Below are 11,799 nucleotides of genomic sequence, written 5' to 3' on the forward strand. Positions count from 1 at the left end.
CCCCGCCTCCCGCGCCCGGGCAGGCGGGGGCCGCCGCGCGGGGGGCGGCGGGGGGGGCTGGCGGGCGGGCGAGCTCTGGGGTCCGGGGTTCGGGCTGGCCCCGCCGCCGCGTGCCTAAAGCGCAGGGCTCGCTCAGCAGCTGCAGTGACAGTGTGTCTGTGTCATGTCTGTGCAGCCGGGGGGGACCGCGAGCCCGGGCCAAGCTCCGAGCGGAGGCGGGGCCGGCGCCCGCCTCGGCGCCCGCCCCCACCCCGTGACTGCGCGGCCGGCCAATGGCAGGCGCCTCAGCCGCGCGGACCGAGAGGCCGCCCCCGCCTAGGCCACGCCCCCCGGCGAGGCTCCTCCTTTCTACTTCTTCAGCTCGCTCACACGCAGGCAGAAGCAACACCCGGAGCCGGGATTTTGGCCCGGGTCGGGATGAAAGCGGGCAAGCTGGGAGCTCCCCGCCCTTCTCCCCCCACCCCTGCCGCTCCCGGCCGCCTCGGGCTTGGCGAGCCTCGCAGAAAGAGGGGGAAGGGAAGCGGGACGGGTCCGCAGCTGCTGCCGTAGAGACTCTTGCAGGCTCGCAAGGCCATGCAGACTGTCCACTCTTCCTTGTACAAAACAGCCGTCGTGGGAAGTAGGAAGTTTCCCCGCCTCCACTTCTACTCGGGTCGCCGCTTCTCTCGAAGGTGGGCAGAGTATGGGACAGGCTGAGGCTGCCAGAAGACACGTTGAAGGGCTTTGACAGCATCATGTGGGGCTACGTATTCAAGAATCTGGTCCAAGGCTTCTTATTCTTCGGGGAAACTGCATTTTTTGCCCCCCGCGCCCCCAACACACACACCCCAGGCACGCACAGCACGCCCCCTCCCTGTTACGATTTCATTCTTGCTCTTTCCCTCGCGGCACAAGAACCCTGAGCATAATATATCCCATTGAATGGACTTCCAGCCTCCCAATTCTAAAGACGAGGGTGGGGCGCCGAGAGTCCCCTATAGGAAGGGGTGAGTGAAATTGTCCGGGCAAAGGGCGAGGGCGTGTGAGAGTGGCTGGAAGGAGGAGGCCTGGAGAGAAAACCCAGCGGAGGAGAAAGCAAAGGCAGGGAGAGAAAGAGGACGCAGAGGGATGGACAACTCTGGGAGACCGGAGCTCCGGCGCGTAATCCAGCTCCCGGGATTTTGGTCAGCTCGGTCCCAGGGCTTCTGGGGTCCCCTTCCCCCCGGGTCCCCACCTCTCCCCAGCCGGGCGGGCCGCCGGCTTTCTTAGCCCTTGGACTCCGAGGAGGCAGCGGGAAGCCCACCCTAGTGCTTGGAAGCAGCAGGGGAAGGATGCAAAAAGAGATAAAGTGCAAGGGTGGGGAAGCGAGGGGGTGCGTAAGAAAAGGACGCCGAGCTCGGGCTACCGCGCTGACATAAGTGCTTCGGAGGTTCGTCCCTCGCTCCTCTCCGGACCTGGCTCCTGCCTAAATAACCCGGCTCACGGCCTTTAGCTTGACCCAGCCGGGACCCTTCCCCCATCCGCTGTCTTCCAGCCCCTTTAAGCACCGACTCCCCAACCCACCCACCCCACACCCCCCAACTACCCCACCACCACCACCATCCGCTCTTCCCCGGCTCTGGAGCGCTGTTTACCTAATCTCAGTGGCACACCGAGCCGAGGAGAACGCCAAAAGAAGGTAGCGTTTGCACAACAGCGTCCCCGGCGAAGAAGTAAAAAACGTTTGCATTGGAGCTTCGGGATAAGTTAACTGCGAAGCTGGGGTCCTGCTGTCCTATCTCTGCGGGGATGAGGCTTACCCTGCACGTTTGCAAGGACAGGAGATCTTATCTGGTTTTGATGCCATTACCGTGTCGGAGAAGAACGTTATATGATAAAATATTATCTAATATCCTAGAGACCATTAAAGTGTCAAAGTTTAATGCCAAGCCTTTTAGCTCCAAAGCTGCTCCTTTCTTCCTGTGACGTGCAGCTCTGTTCTAGAACGCGCTGAAAACAAGGGGATCATTTTTATTTTTTGCGGCCGACTGTCCTTGCTTCCAACTCTATTCCTCCTCCCCTACTCCAACCCCTGCCCCGGAACTGGGTAAAGTTAAGGCAAGAATTTGGGCTTCCTTTTTATTCATTGCTTTGCTTCACTTCATTAGTGGTGTAAAATACATTATTACAATACATTTGCATATTAATAAGGCTAATGTGACTGAAGAAGGACAGACCTGAAATTTACAAGCGAAGGAGAAAATAATGCAGTAACATCAGAAACTAAAAGATAAGCATGTGGAAACTGAACATCTCCATTATAATTCCCGAAGTGTAGTGCATTCTCGACTTTGGATTTTATAAAGAAAAATACGCCCATGGTCGGGGAGGGAGCAATAGTCACCCTGGTCAGCAAGATACATTGAAGATATATTCATTATTCAGGAATTTCACAAAAATTACTTGCATCAGTCAATAACCACCTTAAAGGTGTAAAAGCTCCGTTCTATCAATTAAGTGTTGCAGTGTTTCAAAGTCAGTGGAGTATCTCATGCTGTAAAAGACAGGAATGTTGCCACACAATTATTCCACAAACGGAACCTTTCTGTTAGTTAATATCACGTCAAGCCCCACATTTAAAGAATTCCTTTGCCCCACCAGCAGAAGATTTTATCTATATCTCCAAAAGTAGGATGTACTTGTCTATGAATTATATAGCCCTTTGACACAAACTGGATATAAATGTCTTCAAAGGATTTCAGCTATGACATAATATAGTATGAGGAATGCAGAATAAAATATGTAAGGTGATATATCTGTTATTTCTCAGGAATCTGCACTGCTTTTGCTAAGAACTGAGAAGTGAAAATATATCGAGCCCTCTAAACCGACTGCTATCTATCTCCACACAGTTATTGCACTTGTCACGGGAGAGATTCAGAAACGTCTCTTTTTTAAAATCAGGGTCAAGGAGACCTAATCGTAAGAAACCTGTCTCAAAACAGTCACTAGGGGGCCCTAAAAGCATCTCAAAGAGGAAGAAGGAAAGCCTGCTCTCACCTCCGTTTTTCCAAGTCTCATTTTCTGGGTACTAATGAAATTGGAATCTAAAAACAAGTTAAGAGCATGGTGCAAAGTTTGGAGGCAAATCGGGCATTAAGTCTTAAAAGACCAGAGTCCCATTTTGACTCATGAGTCAAGAGTTTAGTCGCCGCACTCTTCTCGCTTCCAAGATATACAACAGAAAAAGGAATATTGCATTAATTGAGATGAAAGTGGCCAGATACTGTCACCATCTTTAAGTCAACCCAATTATTTTTACTATTCCAAATAGAACCTCCCTTCTAAGATTTTAGGGCTGTTTTCTGAATGTTTTGAATGTTCTTCAAGTGCTAGGTAGCAAGATGAATGCATCCTCACAGGGGTGACATGAAAAGTTTTTAAGCAACCTATGCAGCAGGGCATCCGCCAACCAACTTATGGGAAGTAAGCCAGCCATAGGGGCACTAACAATAGACGAGAGTCCTGGAAGTGAGGCAGGAGATAGATGAGCCCCAGGCTGGGTAGCTGGAATCTGTCCCCTGTGGACAGAGACTCCAAGATAAAGATGATGGCAGGAGCAAGGAGGAGCTGAGTCCTGCTTGGATAAAAGATAAAGAGACCACATATTTCTCATTCTTGAGGTCAAGGAGACCTCCCTGACTACACATGTGCAGAAAGTCTCCTTGGGAGTCAAAAGGGAGGGGGTGCCACACCATAATGGGTGTTGTCAACCTTCCCATCGGCCTCTGCACTGGAATCCATCTTGGCTAAAAGATGTGCATGCATGTCAGAGAGGGACCTAGGAAAGGTCAGGTGTGGAAAAAGAAGTGAGATAATTGGCCAAAGGCAAACAAAGACCTGGAAGAACTGCTCTATATAAGTGATTTGATCACCTGTCTGGGGCTCTCCGCCTCATTAGAGAAGATGCCCACACTCTTTGCTCTCTGACTGTGTATCTATGCCTTGCTTCTGTCTTAAATAAACTGTTTCTCTGTGTGCTTTCCCACTTTTTGTGCTGTGTCTCAAATAATAAACTTTGTACCTGTTTTTACAGTTTTTGCCTCCTTGAAATATTCTTGCTTTCAAACAGTGCAAGAGCCAGGGGAACTTTGCTTCTAGCCTCCAGCCCTTGCTGGTCTAATGGCTAGGATTCCTGGTTTTCACCCAGGCTACCCAGGTTCAATTTCTGAGCAGGGAACTAAGATCTTGCTGCAAGCCTCCACTCACTGCTGTCTCCTCAAGATCAGAAGCACCTGGTAGGCCAGGTATTAAATCTTTAGTGTGAGTTCTGGTGAGAAGCTGGAGGTGGGAGGATGGGGTGTGGATTCCTTGGGGAGGGCAGTGGCAGCTGGGGTGACGAGGCAGGGTAGAGCTGGAATGATGGGGTGGGGGAGGGGACACTTAACAGCCAATATGGAAGGATTTCAATATTTTAACAAGTAATGTTTGTCAAAACAACTGAATATCAGCCCTGACCATACATAAATTTGCCGCCAATTTTTTGTAGACTTCAATATCTAGCAATCAAATTCTCAGAGCTTCCAGATCCTTAGCCGTCACATAATATATTTCCCAATCTTACCAGTAAATAAGGTTAAGCTGTCTTTTATGAGGGTCAAGAATCAAACAGCACTCAGGTTGCACAGATGTGGAGAAACCTAATTATCCTTTAACCAATACTGCAGAAATATCTACAAAAGATGTCATATCCAGACACATTTCAGATGTAAATTTAAGCACTGGGTGTGAAACTCTTCTCTGTCATTGAGGCCAATAATCAAAAGACATTCCTGGGCAGAACAGAATGCCTCCATCAGGGCTAAGCAGGGAACAAGCTACTTGCTAGCTGAAGAATTAAAGAACATTGCAAAAGCCACCAAATTAACACTAATGGAAATGTGATTCGAACATTATTTAACTAAAAACAAAGCAAGTCTAGAATTGAGACGTGAGACAGAGAATGGGGATGAAGTCTTTCCGAGTGGAAAAAAAAATAGTTTATGTTCCCATCATCGTGTTCATTAAGCAGGCAAGGTACAGGTATTCTCAAAATAGCATTATAAACATCCAGAAAACTTGCCACTGAAAACCTCAGGGCCAGCTAATTAGAACAAATTTGGTTCTAGATGGAGAATCCCACTGTCTTTAGGAGACAGAGTTTATTCACTCACTGACTGTGAAAGTCCATCAGAGGAAAACCTTGCCAGGTATATAGCACCCTGATCACCTTATGAAAAAATGCTCAACTGGGGACCCAAAGCCCCTCTGCAGACAGGGAGGAAACATCAGTGCTAAAGAGATCAATTTAAAGGACAGAGTGAGCTTTTCTCCTGAGATCATGGCCCCCATAAAGATAAGGGGACCTCAAGCCAGTGGATCACAAGACCCTCAAAACAAAAACGAAAAAAGGAAATTCAAACATTGGTAAAGACATCGAAGTCCTGAAATAAAAGATGATGGCTTACACCTTTTGGGGCTTTTAGGCAAAAAAAACTTCTGTTTAAATGGCTGTCATAGTTGTGTGGCTATATTTTATCAGGTCTTTCTTTTTTCCCCCTCTCTCTATCTAAGGGACTCATAGATCAGGACATCTCAAACCTCAATGTGCATATAGATCACCTGGGAATCTTATTAAAAGGCCAATACTGATTCAGCAGGCCTGGAGTGGGGCCTGAGATTATGCTTTGCCAACAAGATCCTGTCCATGGACCACACTTTGAGTAGCAAGGCTGTGGAGGACACTTGTCTTGTTGGTAGTCAACCACATCCTATATCCCCTTTCTCATCCCGAGGGTATTGTGTTAGTAGGGCTCCCCAAAAAGTAAACCCTGAGACAAGGATTTGGGGCCAAGAAACTTATTTGGAAGTTTCAGTGAGAGAGAGGAAATGAAATAGGAAAGGGAGGAAGACCAATAAGGGATGAATTAATAAATGGTCAATGGGTGCTCTTCTGATAAGGACCCCCTAAGAGATTGTATAGAATGCCATTGTCCAAAAAACAAAAAAACAAAAACAAAAACAACTTCTCTGTGATGAAAATGTTATGTATTTGCCCTGTCCAATATGGCAGCCACTAGCTACCTGTGACTATTGTGCACTTGAAATGAGGCTAGTGTGACTTAGACACTGAATCTTTTCTTTTATCTAATGTTAATTGATTTACATTTAAATAGCCACATGTGGCTAGCTACTGTGTTGGATGGGGCAGGTATAGAAAATAACTTGGAATTGTCCCATTAAGGGCCAAGAAACCTAGAGGAGTATTTACCCACCAAATCCCTTCCTTTTTGAGGGTTGCTTCTGGAAATTGGTCAGTTCCTAGTAGCTCTACCATGCTCCCCTGGCCAGAGAATACCCACAGCAGAGAGTTACAGGTGTTTAAGGTAGGAAACCTTTAGTGTATATGGAAGCTGTCCATCAAAGATGGAGGTGATCCCCAAGGTGGGTCTAGGGGAGATGAACAAGGTACTGACAGCATTTGCTAAAAGAATCCAGATTTTGTTTTCAACCTGACCTGTCTCTCATTCCAGGAGCAGACCCTGAATAGCATAAGCTCATCAATGCATTCCATACTCCTGACTACCATCATTGGTGCAAGGCTGAGTAGACAACCTAGGCTGGTCCAATCAAGGTGACTCTCGGGACTTTGTGGTGCTGGACTACTGAAAGTGTTCTTTCACCTCTGGACCGCGTGGTCCACAGACACAAAGCTGCAGTCATTTTGCTGCCACAAAGGATAAAACTGACACAGGGAACAGCAGAGCACAGAAAGACAGAAAACCCAATATGTATCAGTTAGGATTTCTTGGAGCTGCCAGTAACAGAATACCCAGCTCATGGGACTTTAAATAATGATCTCACATAACGAGAAATTTCAAGGTGGGCAAGTCCAGGTTTGGTGCAGCAGCTCAGTGGTTCCAGGATCTTTATATCCAGTCTACTACTCTGCCATCGGCTGCATATTGGCTTTATGTGTTGCCTCATGGTCACAAGATGGCTGTGGTAGCTCCAAACATCATGCTCTCAAACCAGCCTCCAAAGCAGAAAGAAAAAGGCAGGCAGAAAGCACTTTCTCTTTTACTATATTTCCCCCTTAGGATTGACTTACACTAATCATGATTCACCTTCTGGAAATGGAACATTGTTGGGTTTTGTTAACAAAGAAGGAGAGGAAGTGGCTCTTGTGTACAAACTAATAGTGCCTGCTCTAGGACCCTTGATGACGCCACTGAGACACTGAATAGGACCAGCCCTGAAACTTATCCTCACTCTGAATTCCTCATTTACATGAGCCGATAAATTTACCTGTGTAAGTTTTAGTTATTTCTCTTACTTGGAACCAAAAAAATCCTAACCATTATAGACAAAAAAGCCTCCTGTCCAAAGACTCAGACTCAGCAATTCTCTTCCTCCCTATTCCTGGATGCAATGACAGCAGATCCTGGAAGGGTACGAGGCACTCCCTCTCTTCCCAAGAGTGAAATTTGGATTGGGAACCATTTGCTATTTTATGCTTGGCATGAACAGAGACCTAGATGCCTCATGAGCATTAACCTGCAATTCTCACACTTCATCTAATACCCATGATCCGTGCTTGGTCTACTGAACCACAACTTGGCTTTGCCTGAGGATCTATTTAACACTCCAATCCCCCGCTGAGTCTGAAGCAAATCCTGAGACCCAGCCTGCTTGGTTGGTCCTTTAACCATCCTCACCCCTACCCCGTAGTTACTACCAGTATTTCTATCATGGGGGCTGGATCCTGCCTCCAGAACCTTTGCTTTGACCTTTGAAGATCTACATTCTGGCAAGAACCTGACTTGAGAACTGCTGATGACTCAAAGTTCCCGTAACAGCTCTTTTCTCCACCATGGCAACTGGACCGTTGGCTTTTACTTCTGTACATTTGGACTTGAGGATGCTATGGTCACAGAACTAGGGGATTTAGATTGATGACCTCTGTGTGGGTGGGGCAGTCATTGCTGTCCCAGTTAAACTCCAAACCCAAGCCTCAAATTATTCTCATCTCTCATGGGAGATTAGGGCATGCCTAGAAGCAAGGGAAGTGCAATCTCTGACAGTGTTTTACCAAGTCCTGCTGGAAAGTCAGGGATTTCTCACCTTAAATACTTTTTTTAATTGCTCACTTAAGAAGTTAAAAAATGTAACCTGTTTAGAATGATGATGTGAATAGTAGCTACTATTCACATATTACTACTGTGCTACCCATTCTATGGGGTAGGAGTGGTGGGAAAGGTGGATGAAAGAAATACGGATGTGGTTCCTAGAATTGAGAATCTCCAAATCCAATTCAGGACACAAGCATTTACTTTGAAGAGTTAAATGACTTTGCAAATATTAGGTAAATATGAAGAGTTGTCACTGAGTATTCTTGAAAGATGCAGTAAAGATAAGCAGTGCTGTGACTCTGGAAGAAAGTGATTAGCATGGTTCATCGAGTCTTTGGAAAATGTCTAAAAGCAGAAGGTTCTTGTTGGGCTGAAGATATGGCAAGAGTTGACCATATGTAAAAGGGAGGCGTTTCAAGCTTTAAGAAGCAGCGAAGATGATAAGCAGAAGGTGTGACTGGCTAAGATGACACATTTATTTAAGGGCTCAGAAACCGGAAAGGTAAGTTGGGTCTAGAATTATTTGACAAGTAGTATCTGAATCCCTACTGTGTATCAGTTACTATGCTGACCATTGAGAATTTTAATAAAAATAAAGACAGTTCTTGTTCTTTTAGTGGCGCACAGCCAAATGGATAGAGGGGGGAAAATTAAAAGGTGATGTGTTAAATTCTTAACTTTTCATTGACTCATCCACTATTTTTCCTCAGTCACCAATCCGTGTCCATCCTACCCTCAAAATATCCTTCAAATCCATTCCCACTGCTTCATCCAAATCATTACTGCCTTAGCTCACCTGGAATACTGCAAAACCCACCTTACTAGCTTCCTAATACTGACTTTTCCCCATCCCTATATGTTAATCAACTTAACTCTACAAAGTAAATCTGAGCATATTTCTTACACTGTTTACGTCTGTCTTATTTATTCCACTTCCTTTGCAAAACATAGTTATAATTCTAGCCTGACTCCCATATGTGGGGATCTGGGATCCCAGCCCCCGACAGGGTATGGGGGGATCCAAGAGCTCCATGGGCTCCAGAGAGTAGAGCCAAGAGAAAGCCCAAAGTCCAGAACTTCACTTGAAAGCCTCAAATGAAGTATCAACCCTGAAATATCAACCAGGTTTGAGTAGAGAGGAAGAAACGAGGGACAATGCAAAAGATATGAATAGGGCTTCCCTGGTGGCGCAGTGGTTGAGAGTCCGCCTGCTGATGCAGGGGACACGGGTTCGTGCCCCGGTCCGGGAAGATCCCACATGCCGCAGAGCGGCTGGGCCCGTGAGCCATGGCCGCTGAGCCTGCGCGTCCGGAGCCTGTGCTCCGCAATGGGAGAGGCCACAGCGGTGACAGGCCCGCGTACAGACAAAAAAAAGAAAAAAAAGATATGAATAATGATTTGCAATGGATTTGCAATCTGAGAGGCACTGTTCAGAACGCTTTCATGCATTACTTCATTTAATCATACTAAATTGGAATATTATCCGGCCATAAAAAAGAATGAAATAATGCCATTTTCACCAACATGGATGAACCTAGAGACTACCATAGTAAGTGAAGTAAGTCAGACAAATAAATACCATATGATATCACTTATATGTGGAATCTAAAAGAAATGATATGAATGAACTTACTTACAAACCAGAAACAGACTCAGACTTTGAAAACAAATTTATGGTAACGAAAGGGGAAACATGGGGGGAAAGTGATAAATTAGGAGTTTGGGATGAACATATACACACTACTATATATAAAATAGATAATCAACAAGGACCCACTGTATAGCCCAGGGAACTCTGCTCAATTTTCTGTAATAACCTATGTGGGAAAAGAATCTGAAAAAGAATGGATGTATGTATATGTATAACTGAATCACTTTGCTGTACACCTGAAACTAACACAACATTGTAAATCAACTATACTCCGATATAAAGTAAAAACTTAAAAAAGAGGAAACCAAGGACAATGCAGAAAATATGAATAATGACTTGCCATGGATTTGCAACCCACTAGGTACTGTTCACAACACTTTCATGCATTAGCTCATTTAATCCTACTAAACCTTATGAGGGTGTTATTATTATAACACTTTTCCAAAGTTTACTTTACGCCACGTCTCTTTTATGGAAGACCTACATTAGTAGCTGTTTTCGCTAACCAAAAGAAATCTGAGGAGAATTTTTGCTTTTACAAAAAAAGGCGAAAAGCAAAAATAGCATTCAACATTTGTTTTGCAGGGAGCCTTGACCGAGGCAGCAAGCAACCCAAGCGGTAAGAGTGGCCCCACCCAAGCTCCTTCCCGGAGGTCTATACTCTGCTGAGCATCTCTGCATCGAGCTGCCATAGCTTTGAACTGTGCCTGTGAGCATCTGGGCTTCATCTCCCTCTATTTTGAGAATCTGTTAGCAAGATGTGTCCTAAGGTCATTGCTTCTTCGCTTTACACCATTTCCGCTGACAAAAGGTCTCATAGGAACGCTCTACTTTCGGATAGCAGGGGACACCTGTATTATCATCATCATGACCAGTTTACAGATGAGATAAATAGGACATAAAGAAGTCAGATAACTTATCAAAGGTTACACAGTAATAGTAGGACTGGAATCCAAGCACAGTTAATTTATTTCTAGAGTCTGTGTTCTTAACCACTCTGTCATTTTGCCTCTGTAAAGTGCGAGCACGAGAACAAATTAAGATCATAGCACAGACTAAGAGATGAATTTGGAGGTACATCTCTGAGCTGCTAAAACAAAGCTGTAGGAGCTTTTTAAAGGTTGTTCACAACCTTGAGTAATGGCTGGGGAAGAGGTGGAGAAAGATGCAGGCTAGTTCCCTATATATTTTGTCTATATGTGTCATCTAATATAGATACCATTCACCATCTTGTTATTTTTAACACCCTGTCATTGATATACACCTTCGGGGAGGGCTACCTTGGTTTGTCCTCCCTTGCACCGATCCACGTTTCCATATGTTCACTTCTGTTCTTTACTGCTTTATTGTACATGTTAATTTTTCTATTTGTATTCCATTGTTTTGTTCTCCTTACAATTCTTATTTATGTCGTCTGTCTCCCCTTTAACTTCATTTTCTTCATCTTGGCATCTTGGACTTCCTGCTCCAGTTTTGTGGATGTCAAGCAGGTTCTAAAGTATTACTTTATTTCCAACAGTAAATCATTTTGACAGAATTCCTTTTTCCTTAAATCTTTAGGATATTCTTCCCTTTCCCTTATTCTGTAGTGCTTTCGTTGGCTTCATATAATTGCTGTTTCCTGCTTGTTTATCCTCAAATAAGAACAGGTCCACCTACATGCAGTGTTTACCAGTACACTGATGATGGATTTCCCTTAGCTTAAGCCTCAGAGTGGTAGCTTTGAACCGTTTTCCAGATCTACAGCTGGGCAGAGATTGATGGGCACAAATAGCTAGTGGCCCAATGTCCCCTCCCTGGCTAACCTGGGTCACATATGGCTTGCTGGATTGAGAATGAATCTTCTCTCTTCCTGCCACCTGGCTCTCCGATACTCTGAACAAGAGGGGTGTGCAAAACTACAATTCTCAGCCCTTCCTTTCTCTGTGCATCACCATACTGCTTTACCTGTGGGGACTATACCTTTCAGATCCTCATTAGTTGAGACCTAGACTTTCTCAAACAGAAGAAGGGTCTATC

Source organism: Monodon monoceros, unplaced genomic scaffold (genome assembly GCF_005190385.1).
Source record: "Monodon monoceros isolate NGI ecotype Baffin Bay Population unplaced genomic scaffold, NGI_Narwhal_1 Super_Scaffold_6, whole genome shotgun sequence".
In the NCBI taxonomy this organism is placed as follows: domain Eukaryota; kingdom Metazoa; phylum Chordata; class Mammalia; order Artiodactyla; family Monodontidae; genus Monodon; species Monodon monoceros.